Raw genomic sequence first — 14,735 nt, 5'->3', positions numbered from 1 at the left:
ATGAATGTACTGTAATTCAGATGTTTACCTAAGAGGCTACCACCTTGCGGGTCTAACTTAACATAAGGGTCTCAGTGGGACTCCTTTAGTATCTTGGAATCAAGGGTTAATATCTCCTGAGGGGGGTTATTAAACAGGGTTTTTTTTAATCATGTTTATGTGATTCAACCTGCTTATGTGTGGTGTTAATTGGGCTCATGGTTTGGAACATTAAGGCCTCTGGAAGTGACAGGACCTAATGGTTGGGCGTGCTTTTTTGGACTGCACAGTTCACCTTGTGGCCGGGCATGATTACATTCCCTTTTCCATTTCCAAATTACTGACCGTGTGGCGAAGGAGAAATTAGAGTCCGCACGGGTCTGGTCATAGGAGGTGGTGAGTGCCCCAGCCATTGTGGGAGTCAGGTGGCGTTTAATTTTAATCCTTAGTCCATATTTGCATATCCTCTATCCAGTTATGGAGGTTTCTGATGCTGAGACTGTTCAAATTCCAGATTCAGTTATGGAGGATTCTGATACTGAGACTAATTTAATTTCAGATTCAGATTTTGCATCCGGTGATGAATCCTGATTGGCCTCGTTGACACATGTCAACCAGTTATGTTCTGTATGCCATATGAGAGCGCCTTGTTCCTCGGGCATCAAGGGACAGCTGAGCCATCCGCCTCTGGGGGGGTCCCGTCCTCCGAGAGGCGAGTTCCCTACCGCTCCATACTTCTACACATGCGGGTAACCCAGTTTATGATTATTCCTCCATGCAGGGCGGCGTGTTCTCCCCCGGAGGTTGCTGCACGTTTTTTTGGCGATAATTCGTCTGCAGAGTCCAGACCTTTCTTTGCGATTGTGCTCGTGCCCTATTGTCCCGAGTCTCCTGTCTTGGGGAGGGCCTCTACAGTTCCCTGCGGGTGTAACTGTCCCTGAGTGTTGTGCCTTTTCGTTACGGAATTGCGCGCCTTCGCGTATTACTCAGACATGTTTTTCAGTTATTAAATGACCCTATCCTTATCGAATACGGGAATTTTCAGTCTGCTAATTCGAATAGTGCACCTCATTAGACATATAGTGATGATGTAATCTCCTGATTGTTATTTTATTGAGATCTTTCCCAGTTTATGGAAGATTAGGGCTCAGTTTTGGCTGGTCCTGCGGGTAGGCCTGTTCCTTCTTGGGCGTTAACCTCCGGGTTGCCTTATATTTTTTCTGTTTATCCAATAGGATATTTTTTATTTTGTTTGTTTTCTTCGGGAACCTTCTGGGATTGATACTCTTTGTTACTTCTTCAGAAGTTGTTTTGGGCATGTTAGTCCTATGTTAAAAATGTCTGTTTTCCTTTCTTCCCCTCTGAGGGAGGATTTATGCTTGCCGGTTAGGACCCTGGGTGCAGGCTGATCCTGTTGGGTTCGTTCTGTCTTGTGGCTGTTCAGACACGAGGCGCCGAATGCTCAGGTTATCATTTGTTTTACATGTTTCAACTAAGCATTCAAGAGGACCTGTGGGTCCGTGAGGTGGGAAGGATTGTTTCAGTCCTTATAGCCTTCAGTCATGGATGACTGGGTCAGTGAAGTTTCCGCTGCGTCACTCTCTCTTATGTCTGGTATTATCAGACACTAGAGTTTCCTCTCCCACGCAGTGGAGGGTTGGAGGGCTTAGCGCCCTCTTACCGCTGTTTGAGTGATTTGGCCTTCTTTTTTGATGCACTGGATTTGTCCTTTTTGGACTTGGTCCATCAACAGCTAGTAGTGGGTATGGCTGTCTAGCATGCGAAAGGTTTACAGTTTGAAACCAGCTGCTGCTCTTTGCACCTTGAATGTGTGCTCACAAGCCGTTTAATGGAACCAGCTGAAGCTATTGCACATTGACAGTGTACTGTCTAGCTGAGTTATAAGACCTTCTTGGTCTTCTTTAGTTGTCTCTGGGTGAGTTAGGCCTCCTTTTAGGGACCTGGGTTCCCTCCTGGAGATGGTTGATCCCTGTGGGGACATTGGGCTTAGCTCTTGGATTCTGGAGCTGGGACGGCTTTGCGCCTTTCCTCCCTGTATTCCTCTGTTTGTATGGAGGTGATGTGGAGACTAGCCCTGCTCAAGGGGTTTGGACCTCGAGGTATCCCTTGCTTTGTTGTCCTGAGGCTGTTTGAGAGGTCTAGGGGCTTCTATCGCCTTGCTCTTTAGAGCGTAGGACTTTAGCAAGGGGTGGTTCTTCCAGTTGCTGAGGCTCCGCTCTGCGTTTTTCCCTTGTGGACCCAGTAATGGGTTGTTACTGGAATCTTGGCCTAAGGGCTAGTTTGGAGTTCTCCAGTACTGGGAACTTTAGCTATGTCCCTTACTCAATCTACCTGACCTGTTCATGGTTGGCCAGGTTTTCTGAGTGTCTGTTACTCATTAGGCTTGGTGCGTCTTAGAGTTGGATTCCCTAGGTCAGCTTGCTAGGGTAACCCTTGGATTCATTGCTCTGCAGGCAAATGGATTTACAGTGTCTCTGATGCATCCAGTACTCAGGGATTGTGTTGTTAGCAAGCTACTTTTAGGGGGGTCTTTTCCAAGGACATCTGTGTTGGGGATTGACCTCTCCTTTAGATAGTGGCTTTGTGCCTTGAGGACAGATGTTGCCTTTCTGGCTCCATCCCTTTTCTTAAGGGGTTATTCTACTTCTTATGGAGATGTAGTCCCTTTCTTGGGGCTTCTTCTGGATTCAGGAGGTTGGAACAGTGGGTTAACTTATCGGAGTGGGATGTCTCTCTGGGTTGTTATGTTCCATCTGGAGTCTTGCTAGCTCCAAGTTGAGACTTTGTTGGGCCTTTTTGCTAGATCCTTTGGGTCTACGGCCTTGTTGTCTGTTTTAGGAGTCTGGTTGTACCCTTGCTCTGTGGGGATGGCTGTGGCCATTCTTCTGCTCGTTCTTGAGCTGGTTTTGGGGTTCTTTTGTTCCCCTGTTTTAGATACGCTGATGCTGGGTTGGTCTGGCTGGGTGTGGGTTCTGAAAGATGTTGTCATTTTCAGGATCTAGGTGGGCATAGTTGCTAGCTCCCTAGCCTTACAGGCAGAGGGTCCAGGATTACACCTCCATCGGGCTCTGGGTGTAACCTCTCCTTCTCAGGGGGCCTCGTTTGGGGTTCTGTGTTCCCCTTTTGGAGACTTGTGTGTAGGTCTGGCGGCTTAGGTTGCCTAGAGCGTGCCCTCTATCTGGGGGCTTGCTTTTGCAGTCTGTTCTCTTGTTGGCTGCTTCTACTTACTAGCAAGTATCCTCTGTGTTATCCTGATGTTAACTCTGTGTTCTGTCTCAGGGTTTTTTCGTCTGGGTCTGTTACACACTTTTTTGTGGTTGGATACTTTTGTAATCTATGTTCAGACGCTGTGTGGACTCTTGTCTTCAGTTGTCTTTCACTGCTTACATGATGTTGGAGAGAATACTTTCTCTGTCTCTCTACCCGGTCTTCTCCCGGATTCCGCTTGGTTTAGGAGTAGCCTCCTTTTCTCTATTGGGCCCATTTGGGTCTTTGTGAGCTGGGCTTACTATTGGAGGTTTCCTTTTATGGATGGTGGTGACCTTTTGGTTTCCTTTGGTTCTCCTTTTGCCGTGTCCCTTTGGGAGTTTAGACTGGTGCCCTCTTCATTAGTGTGGGGGGAGTGGTGAGGAACCGACTGTTGGGCGACGGTGTCTCCTGGAGGACTGTTGGCTCAGTTGAGTCCGATTTGCGGTCTCTAGTTTGGCTTCTGGACTATCTGTGGATCAGTGTCATTGGGGCCTTTCCTTTTAAGGTTTTTTTGTTGGGTAGGGGTTCAGGCTTGGTGCCCTCAGTATGGGCCGCCTATTGTACCCTCCTGTCTTGGCATTCAGTGTCCTCTATAGCTTGGGTATTATTTTCCCAAAAGTAATTAATGCAGCTGTGGACTCTTTCCATTTAAGAAGAAAAACATAAATTATGCTTACCTGATAATTTTCTTCTGACCGAAAGAGTCCACAGCTCCCCACCCGTATTTTTTTTGTGGGGCGTCCTTATTTATTCTTCTGGCACCTTTTACCTGATATTTCTTCTACTGTTCCTTGTTCCTCGGCTGAATGACTGGGGGATGAGGGGAGTGGGAGGAATATTTAAGCCTTTGGCTGGGGTGTCTTTGCCTCCTCTTGGTGGCCAGGTTCTTAAAGTAATGAATGCAGCTGTGGACTCTTTCCATCAGAAGAAAAAAAATGTATCAGGTAAGCATAATTTATGTTTTTTCAATTATCATTTTTACCTGCTGTAGTGCGGTGTTTTTCCACCGCAGTCCTTGAGTACCCCCAACAGGCCAGGTTTTCATTATAGCTGAATCAGTGCACAGGTAAAATAATCAGCTGATCAGTAACACCATGGTTACTAACCTGCTCTCATCCATCAGCTGATTATTTCACCTGTTCACTGGTTCAGCTATAATGAAAACCTGGTCTGTTGGAGGTACTTGAGGACCGCGTTGAGAAACAATGCTGTAGTGTATTACACTGTTTAACTTTATTTAGTCATTTGAAATAACTGTTTTTGTCTATTCAAACTGCTGCGTACTGAAAATTAAAATACTTCAGAGTTCTCTGTGAGAAAGCTATGGAAACAAGTGGCAGCAGCTGAAATTAACCCTCAGTAAGTTGTTCTCAGTAGGTTGTTCCCAGTGTTTATTTGTGACTTGCCTGAGTATATTGTCCTTTTAATATTTTCACAGCCACATAGCAATAAATGTGTGAAAAAATGCACCTTTTAATTTATTCTAGTAATTTAAAATGAACCTAATTATTGGCCTGTGTGTTTAAATATACAGAGAGCTTAGATAAGGAGACCTTGTGTATAAGAGAAATTAGTTGGTCTGCTCTTCCTGCAGGGTCATCTCATTTAAATGGGCATGTTATTAAAAACAATGGGTTACAATCTCAATAAATAAGTACAAAACTAAAACTTAAAGAATACATTTCTGACACATTTAATTATATTCACCTGGTATAATAAGTCATTGGAAACACATTAAGGAGAAACCAATGTTACAGTACTCTGTTATTTATGCCAAATCAGGCCAAAACTTTGATCACTTATAGTTAAAGAGTTGAGAGAGAGATTTTCCAACCATTGTTCTAGGTGTTGAAATGTTTACGCAGTTTAATTCTACATCTTTATAAAAAGTAGCCTAGCAATGTCTTGAGGTAGATAAGGAGTGATACGCTAGTGAATTTTCTTCCATTCTCGTTGCTACTCATTCTTGAAATGCAGAATACTCTATGGTAGAATGAATTTACGTATGGACACAGTTTGCATTCAAAGCACATTTAAAACAAATTGTGCCCAACTGTGTCACTGTTTTTTGTTGTTTTTAACAATGCACCAAAATGGATAATGTTAAAGGAACAAAGCTTGAAATATTGAAAGCAAACATCGTTCTAAAAGCTGTAATACCCACTGCACCATCTTTAAAATATATACTGTGTATATATATATATATATATATATATATATAATCACTTGTGTCTCATCTATGTAAACCAAAAAAATGGCAGTTCTCTTTGTAAGGCATCATAGTTCCTACAGGACAGATCTTTGTATAAGTGACCAGTGTCAGAAGATTTAGAGTTGCATGAAGACGCTACTCCTCTGTATATTGTACATCAGTCAGCATCCTATCTTATAATTTTTCTTTATTTATTTTTTTCCGTCCAATCATAAGCTTAAAAGGACAAGTTACCCAAAATTTTTCTTTCATGATTCAGATAGATTATACAATTTTTAAACAACTTTCCAATTTAATTCTGTTATGAATGTTGCTTCGTTCTTTTGGTATATTTTATTAAAGAAACAGTAATGCACTCCTGGGAGCTAGCTGAACATATCTGTAAGCCAGTGGAAATGGGCATAGAAGTTCAAGGGACACTGAACCCAAATGTTTTTCTTTCATGATTCAGATAGAGCATGCAAATTTAAGCAACTTTCTAATTTACTCCTATTATCAATTTTTATTCGTTTTCTTGCTTTCTTTATTTGAAAAAGAAGGCATCGGAGCTATTTTTTTGGTTCAAAACCATGGAAAGCACTTGTTTATTTTATTATTTGTGTTCACCAAAAATGGGCCGGCATCTAAACTTACATTCTTGCATTTCAAATAAAGATACCAAGAGAATAAAGAAAATTTGATAATAGGAGTAAATTAGAAAGTTGCTTAACCCCTTAATGACCACAGCACTTTTCCATTTTCTGTCCGTTTGGGACCAAGGCTATTTTTACATTTTTGCGGTGTTTGTGTTTAGCTGTAATTTTCCTCTTACTCATTTACTGTACCCACACATATTATATACCGTTTTTCTCGCCACTAAATGGACTTTCTAAAGATACCATTATTTTCATCATATCTTATAATTTACTATAAAAAAAATATAAAATATGAGGAAAAATTGAAAAAAACACACTTTTTCTAACTTTGACCCCCAAAATCTGTTACATATCTACAACCACCAAAAAACACCCATGCTAAATAGTTTCAAAATTTTGTCCTGAGTTTAGAAATACCCAATGTTTACATGTTCTTTGCTTTTTGTGCAAGTTATAGGGCCATAAATACAAGTAGCACTTTGCTATTTCCAAACCACTTTTTTCCAAAATTAGCGCTAGTTACATTAGAACACTAATATCTTTCAGGAATCCCTGAATATCCCTTGACATGTATATATTTTTTTTTAGTAGACATCCCAAAGTATTGATCTAGGACAATTTTGGTATATTTCATACCACCATTTCACCGCCAAATGCGATCAAATACAAAAAATCGTTCACTTTTTCACAAATTTTTTCACAAACTTTTGGTTTCTCACTGAAATTATTTACAAACAACTTGTGCAATTATGGCATAAATGGTTGTAAATTCTTCTCTGGGATCCCCTTTGTTCAGAAATAGCAGACATATATGGCTTTGGCGTTGCTTTTTGGTAATTAGAAGGCCGCTAAATGCCACTGCGCACCACAAGTGTATTATGCCCAGCAGTTAAGGGGTTAATTAGGGAGCTTTTAGGGAGCTTGTAGGGTTAATTTTAGCTTTAGTGTAGTATAGTAGACAACCCCAAGTGTTGATCTAGGCACATTTTGGTATATTTCATGCCACCATTTCACCGCCAAATGCGATCAAATTGAAAAAAAAGTTAAATTTTTCACAATTTTAGGTTTCTCACGGAAATAATTTACAAACAGCTTGTGCAATTATGGCACAAATGGTTGTAAATACTTGTCTGGGATCCCCTTTGTTCAGAAATAGCAGACATATATGACTTTGGCGTTGCTTTCTGGTAATTAGAAGGCCGCTAAATCCTGCTGCGCCTCACACGTGTATTCTGGCTAGCAGTGAAGGGGTTAATTAGGGAGTTTGTAGGGAGCTTGCAGGATTAATTTTAGCTTTAGTGTAGAGATCAGCCTCCCACCTGACACATCCCACCCCCTGATCCCTCCCAAACAGCTCCCTTCCCTCCCCCACCCCACAATTGTCCCCGCCATCTTAAGTACTGGCAGAAAGTCTGCCAGTACTAAAATAAAAGGGTTTTTTAAAAAATAAATAAAAATTTTTTAGCATATTTACATATGCTAGGGTGTAGGATCCCCCCCTTAGCCCCCAACCTCCCTGATCCCCCCCAAAACCGCTCTCTGACCATCCCCTCTGCCTCATTGGGGGCCATCTTGGGTACTGGCAGCTGTCTGCCAGTACCCAGTTTGCAAAAAAAAAGGGCTTTTTTTATATTTATTTGTCTTTTTTCTGTAGTGTAGCTTCCCCCCCCACACAGACAAACCCCCACCACCTTGCTGATCTTTTTTTTTAAAAAAAAATATTAGGGCATTTAAACATTTTTACTAACACATTTTCTGTAGTGTAGCGGTTCCCACCCGCTCCCTCCCCGTGCACGCCCCCGCCCTCCCGTGCGCGCGCCCCCGCTCATCCCCGCCCACGATCCCGCCCCCCCTGCACATAACCAGGGCCATCGATGGCCGCCACCCGCCTCCCGGTCCGGCTCCCACCCACCAACGCAGGGAACCACCGATCTCCGGTGCAGAGAGGGCCACAGAGTGGCTCTCTCTGCACCGGATGGCTTAAAAAAGTTATTGCAGGATGCCTCCATATCAAGGCATCACTGCAATAACCGGAAAGCAGCTGGAAGCGAGCAGGATCGCTTCCAGCTGCTTTCCAAACCGAGGACGTGCAGGGTACGTTCTCAGGCATTAACTGCCTTTTTTTTTAGGACGTACCCTGCACGTCCTCGGTCGTTAAGGGGTTAAAGGGACATTAAACCAAAAAGTTTTCTTTCATGATTCAGACAGAGAATACAATTTTAAACAACATTCCAATTTACTTCTATTATCTAATTTGCTTCATTCTTTAGATATCCTTTGTTAAAGAAATAGCAATGCACATGGGTGAGCCAATAACATAAGGCAAATATGTGCAGCCACCAATCAGAAGCTACTGAGCCTATCTAGATATGCTTTTCAGGAAAGATTATCAAGAGAATGATACAAATTAGATAATAGAAGTAAATTTGAAAGTTGATAAAAATGGTATTCTCTATCTGAATCACAAAAGAAAACATTTGGGTTCAGTGTCCCTTTCAGTCACCTATCGGCAGTCAGCTCCAAACTCCTGCACCTAATTAGATATGCTTTTCTTCAAAGGATACCAAGAGAATTAATTGAATAAATAACAAGTAAATTGGAAAGTTGTTGGCTGCTCTATCTGAATCATGATAGAAAAATGATGGGTTTCATGTCCCTTTAATTATTAAGTGAATTACACATCATTGGTATCACGGCATCATAATGAAGCATATAAATTTGTAATCATACAGAAGAAAGGCTTTGCATATAAAAATCCATAGGTGCAATGCAAGGTCCAATTCTAGCTTAAACCAGACAACACCATTACAAGATATATTCTGTATTTGAATCTGGCAGTGTGGGGTTATAAACAAGCAGACACATTGACAATCGGCTTATACCACATACTCAATTAAAATACTAATTAATTCATGAGCTTTGTCAATTAAATGTATGTTCCATAATGTCAATATTGTTTGTGCATATGAAATGGCTTATTGATCTATATATATATTAGACTGGGATTATAAAAAAAAAAAGCATGTACAGACTAGGTAATCAGCAGTCCATGCACTGATTATATGGTTTGGAGCCCCCTAGTATAAGTACTGTTAGAGAAAACATCATGGAAAATAATGTCTAGAAGACAATAAAATGAGCAGCCAAACTGTGAACGTAATACATTTGAGTACTTGAATTGAAATTCCCATATAAGCATTAACGCTGAGGACTGCAGCAAGAAAATAGACCCATATTACACAGCGGGGCAGAGTAATAACAGAATGACAGCGAACTCCACTCTAGCAGCCTCAGAAATTGTAGTTCATCAAGGTATGTAAAGTACAGGCCAGGCACAGAAATACTGCTCTCCATCACAGAATATCTGCAAGCTAAATAACCATGACACCTACAGAAATAACCAGCAGCTCCTATCTGTAACCAGGAGTGAGGCTAATGCATTAACTAGCAGTCTCCTGTCCTGGCCTGTAACATAGCAGATCTGCCACCATGAACTTCTCTAAGATTTGATTCCCTGCAGAGCAGCTCCGTCTTTGGCTGCGTGTAGCAGGAAGGTGTGCAAGGGGAGACCAGCCCAGACAAGCTCTCTTAAAGGTGATGTATTTTCTGCCATTAGTATTTCACTCAGATGTGATTCTCTCATTAGGGTACCAATTTATAGTTCTGGAATATCTGCCTGATGTGTTAAATGCACTCTCTCTCCTTGTTTTTCAGCTTCTTTCCTTAGAGCCAAAAACTCAAGAAACTCAGGGGTATCCGACTTTAAAGGGACAGTAAATACCTTGAGATTTCTATATAAAATATTTAGTTCTGCATAATAAAACTATGTTGCAGTATACTTTTGTTTATTTTGCCCACTTTTCATGTAATTTTAGCTCTTGCATTTGTGTTTTTTTGTAATTCTCAGAACTAAAAAAGCACCCTGCAATATTTATGTCCCGAATTAGTTAAAATTTGACATGTGCATTTGTATCCTTCGTTAGGATCCGAATAAGTTAGAAGGTGGCCGCTCGTCGCATTCTGCTCTTTTCTGAGCCAGATTTATTCTTGTAAAGGGGGACACTCTAAGATCTGTGCAAATCCATATCTTAGTGTGCTGAACTTCCACAAAAAGAATTCTGGCTCCAAAAAGAGCCGAATGCCACAAGCGGCCACCTTTTTCCGTATTGAAATCCTAACGAAGTTTCCAAATGCACACGTCTAGTTTAAATAGAATTTTGCAGCCATATTTTAGCAAAGTTGTGCTTAGATTCACATGTAAGTGCTTAAGAGGGTGTGCTATTTAACTCAAAATATATTTTACAGATTGTAAAAATTCAGCTTGTAGCTCTCAGTATTATAACCTAAAATGGCTGCTTCCCAGAAGTTTCCACAAAGAATATTTGTTTTTATAACCACTGGTACTTGCAATATCTTCAAGTTTTTTCCTTCCGCTTTATATTTTGGTGCTCTAACGACTGCAGAGGAATCCTAGGAGGCAGCAATAAAAGGAAAAGTATTTAAATGTTACACCTGTTGCTTTTGTAAATGTAACACTAAAATTACTGTTTCCTTAGGAATTACTCACAATTTCAAAATATTTTTTTAATTTGTATATTCTGACATGTCTGATAGCAATACCAGATATACAACACATTGCATACATACACACACATTAACAATTAAATTCATCACCTTGCAACCATAAATGCATTAGGAAGCGTCAAACTCTACTATAAAACAACTGTTTATTACATATTTTTTTTCTGTACGTGTCTCTTAGTTTAAAGATGAATTTGATTTATTTAATAGTACAAATGTGTGTAAGCTTCTGGTATCTTAAAGGGATATGAAACCAACATTTTTTTTTTCTTCATAATTCCTATAGAGTATGCATTTTATATCAACTTTCTAATTTACTCCTACATTTAGCCACTAATCAGCAAGCGCTACCCAGGTGCTGAACCAAAAATGGGCTGGCTCCTAAGCTTACATTCCTGCTTTTCAAATAAAGATACCAAGACAACAAAGAAAAATTGATAATAAGCGTAAATTAGAAAGTTGGTTAAAATTGCATGCTCTATCTGAATCATGAAAGAAAAAATGTAGGTTTCATATCCCTTTAATAAACACTAGCAACATTTGTCGTCTATCCAAATAAGCAAGAATAAAGAGCTTTACAAATTACATACATATTAGTGCATATTGTTTTAAAGGGACATAATATACAGTCTCTGCATACTGCCTGCTAAGCGTAAAAAAAGCTGTTTTTAGCTTTTAAAAAAACACAGTGATTGGAAAGTATGCTCTGCTCACAAAGTATACCTAACTATCAATGACTGCAAAGCGTGTTATAATGGTACTCTGGGGTGGCCGCCTTCGTCCATTTAAATAAAACATTGAGGTGTTAATGCCTAGTAATAGCAACACAAATCGTGTATGAAGAATATACAGACCTCTGCTGTAAGTTTTACAATCAAGTAGTAAAATCTAGTAGCATCTCTACATAGATAATGGTGCATTTTACTGAACATTAGCAGCAACAATATTTTGGCAAGTGTATGTGAACCTTGTTGTTACTACCAAGTAGTAGAGTTTACTGCTGCTAATTTATTTTTGGTCTTTTTAAGTAATTTGTGGTTTAGCCTTTTGCCATTAAAATTAAAATTGTTATTTGCCATAAAATATATACACAGTGTATATATATAATATATATATATATATATATATATATATATATATATAAACAAGTGATTTAATTCCATTAACCATGTTTATATGTTTGATCTTCATATGCCAAAGACTAAATACAGAAAATAAGCCAAGATAGATAAATTTTTCCTTCAATGCAAATGTCTATTTGTGGATTGTTTGGCTTGGTATGTGATAAAGTGAAGATTTCTCTGATTATTTCTCCTTTTGATGTGTTTGTTGTATCCTGTATTTGCAGTGTGTTCTCTGAAATGGGTAACAACGTATGAGGAGGTTTATATTACATGTAATAAAGTCCACTTTTCTGCAGGTTGTGCTAAATGTAATACTATTTTTGTACAAAACATATCCACATAGACTCTTGCTTTGCTTGTTTGCTCTACAAAGTCATAAATATAACCATATTTTGTAATTCTAAAAAATAAATAAAATATTAATAAACTTGGCAATTTGTTTTATTGTTTCATTATGGTTTTTATAGCACACATAACACAATACAAGGTATATCACATTTTGTTTTTCACTGAAAGATAGTCTTTTAAAATATCAGAACATTTTCCTCAAACTAATTTAGCCAGACATCCATTTAGGACATTTAATGCCTTTAAAGGAACTAAGACCGCTTAAAAGAAATATATATTCCTTAAATTACAGTTTCACCATCAAAAATAAACATACATTTACTCTCCATAGCCAAACAAACTTAAAGTGAAGACTATCACTCTTCGTCATATTATGCATCTAGTAAAATAAATAGGACTTTAATTCATGATTTTTTTTTTATACCACATCCTAATTCACAAAATCAATCTATTTACCAAGTATTATTAGCCGTGATTCCTCCGCCCACCATTTTGTCCATCAATGCACAAGTGATTGACATTGCAATCTTCTAATCCGCAGTTGCACCCCGTGGCGTTCAGCCCCTTTACTGCAACGTCACGCGATGCTTCTGCGCATGCGTTTTTAACTACAAGAGCTATTCGGATCCAAAGCGCATCCACAACACACGCATGCGCTACACAGATAGTCACTAATTTTCTAGAATAATACTGTCTTCATTCTGTAACGCATGCGCATATCTACTAACGATGTAGACACGCATGCGCAAATTGAGTACTCCACGGGGACGCGCATAGACACACATGCGCAAATTGAGTACTCCACGCTTTTAAGATACGTAATAGAGCGGGCGGGACCGCTCTTTACGTCAGGGACTAGAAAACAAGGAAGTAGAGGATGGGAGGAGTTGCTCGCAAAAACGGAGCTAAGTTATAATATAAAATTATTATATAAACAAAAACATTTCTAAAAAAAAAAATTTGGCAGTTTAACTATCGAAGTGTTTGTGAATTAGTAGTGAATACCAACTATCAGAAAATTTACATTCACTTTAAAGGGCTTTAAAGTCAATTTTTTTCTTTGTTTCTAAAAGAGTATATTAAAATATATATTTTTTGTTAAATACTAATGTTCTGTGCTTTTTCAAATCTTTCTTTCCCTGCTTATATGGGGCATTACAGCAGTGGGAATTAACCTCATCACGAGTGAGCATATGATCCTTGGGAATTACTTGTACACAAACTTGCATTTCTTGTTCATTTAAATATCAGTTTACATAATTGTTTCTCAACTGCGGTCCTCAAGTACCCTCAACAGGCCAGGTTTTCATTATAGCTGAACCAGTGCACAGGTGCGAGCAGGTTTGTAACCATTGTTACTGATCAGCTGATTATTTCACCTGTGCACTAGTTCAGCTATAATGAAAACCTGGCCTGTTTGGGGTACTTCAGGACCGCAGTTGAGAAACTGGTTTACATGACCTTTTTAAATGCAAAAAAAAAATCAAAATGTTTTATAGGTTGTTATTTTACTGCATAAAAATTGTTGAATTTAAAGAAACAAAAAATAGCAAACAAAAAAGAAAATGTGCTACTGTTATAGCATTTTTCTTATGGCACTGTTGCTTTTATCCCTAGCAATTCACTCACTACTGGGAGGTAGCTCTGCACATCTGGTAGGGTAAAGACAAGATGCATATGTGCATAGCCAACAGCTCCCAGTTGTGCATTGCTGCTTGACTATATATTTAACTCCTTTGGAGAGGTTAAGCATTTTATTATTGCACTTGTTGCTTCTATATATCACACAAGAGCACTACATTATTCTCACTTATATGTCCCATTAATGTCCCTTTATGGTATTTTTTTTTTTTACACCTCTGTTACAAAATTGAACATAAATTCTACTGGACTGGATTTGGGAAATCTGTGCTTTATACAAACTGGTTGTCTTGCAAGCTATCATTATAAGTATCAGCCTATGACTAAAAAATAAGCTTTATTGAATACATTAAATCAAATCACAAAGAGCTAATACAAGCTCACATAAGGGAAATTAGGGCACATCACATGCTGTGATCATAGCCTGATTGCCTGAAACCATGCATTCTCTTAAAGGGACAGTAAAGTAAAAAATAAGCTTTCATGACTCAGATAGAACACGCCCTAATTTCCCTTATGTGAGCATGTATTAGCTCTTTGTGATTTGTGCTGCGGGCAGCCGGAGACACTGAGTATAGCTATATGCAGCGGCACAGAAAGGGTGAGTTTAGCACCCTTTTTCTTTCATATAGGCGGCGAGAGTTCACAAGCTATTAGGTATGGGATACACATTCCCACCAGGAGGAGGCAACGTTTCACAAACCTCAAAAGCCTATAAACCCACCACCACCATCTCACACATGCCTCAGTTTTTAAACTTTGCCTCCTTTGGAGGTGGTTGAAGGCATGATGACATGCTTGATTACTTCAGTGAAAGGCGCTTCAGAGCATATTAAAGCCCGGTTCCCCTCAGAGTACAGTTCTTGTCAGAAGGGAGTGCTGCCTTATGACACCATGCTTTCGCTTCATAGGAAATCTTTTCATGGGCTCTCTGTAAATTCGGTC

The sequence above is a fragment of the Bombina bombina genome, chromosome 5 (genome assembly GCF_027579735.1).
Source record: "Bombina bombina isolate aBomBom1 chromosome 5, aBomBom1.pri, whole genome shotgun sequence".
NCBI classification, from domain to species: Eukaryota; Metazoa; Chordata; class Amphibia; order Anura; family Bombinatoridae; genus Bombina; species Bombina bombina.
Note: the sequence above shows the minus strand (reverse complement) of the source record.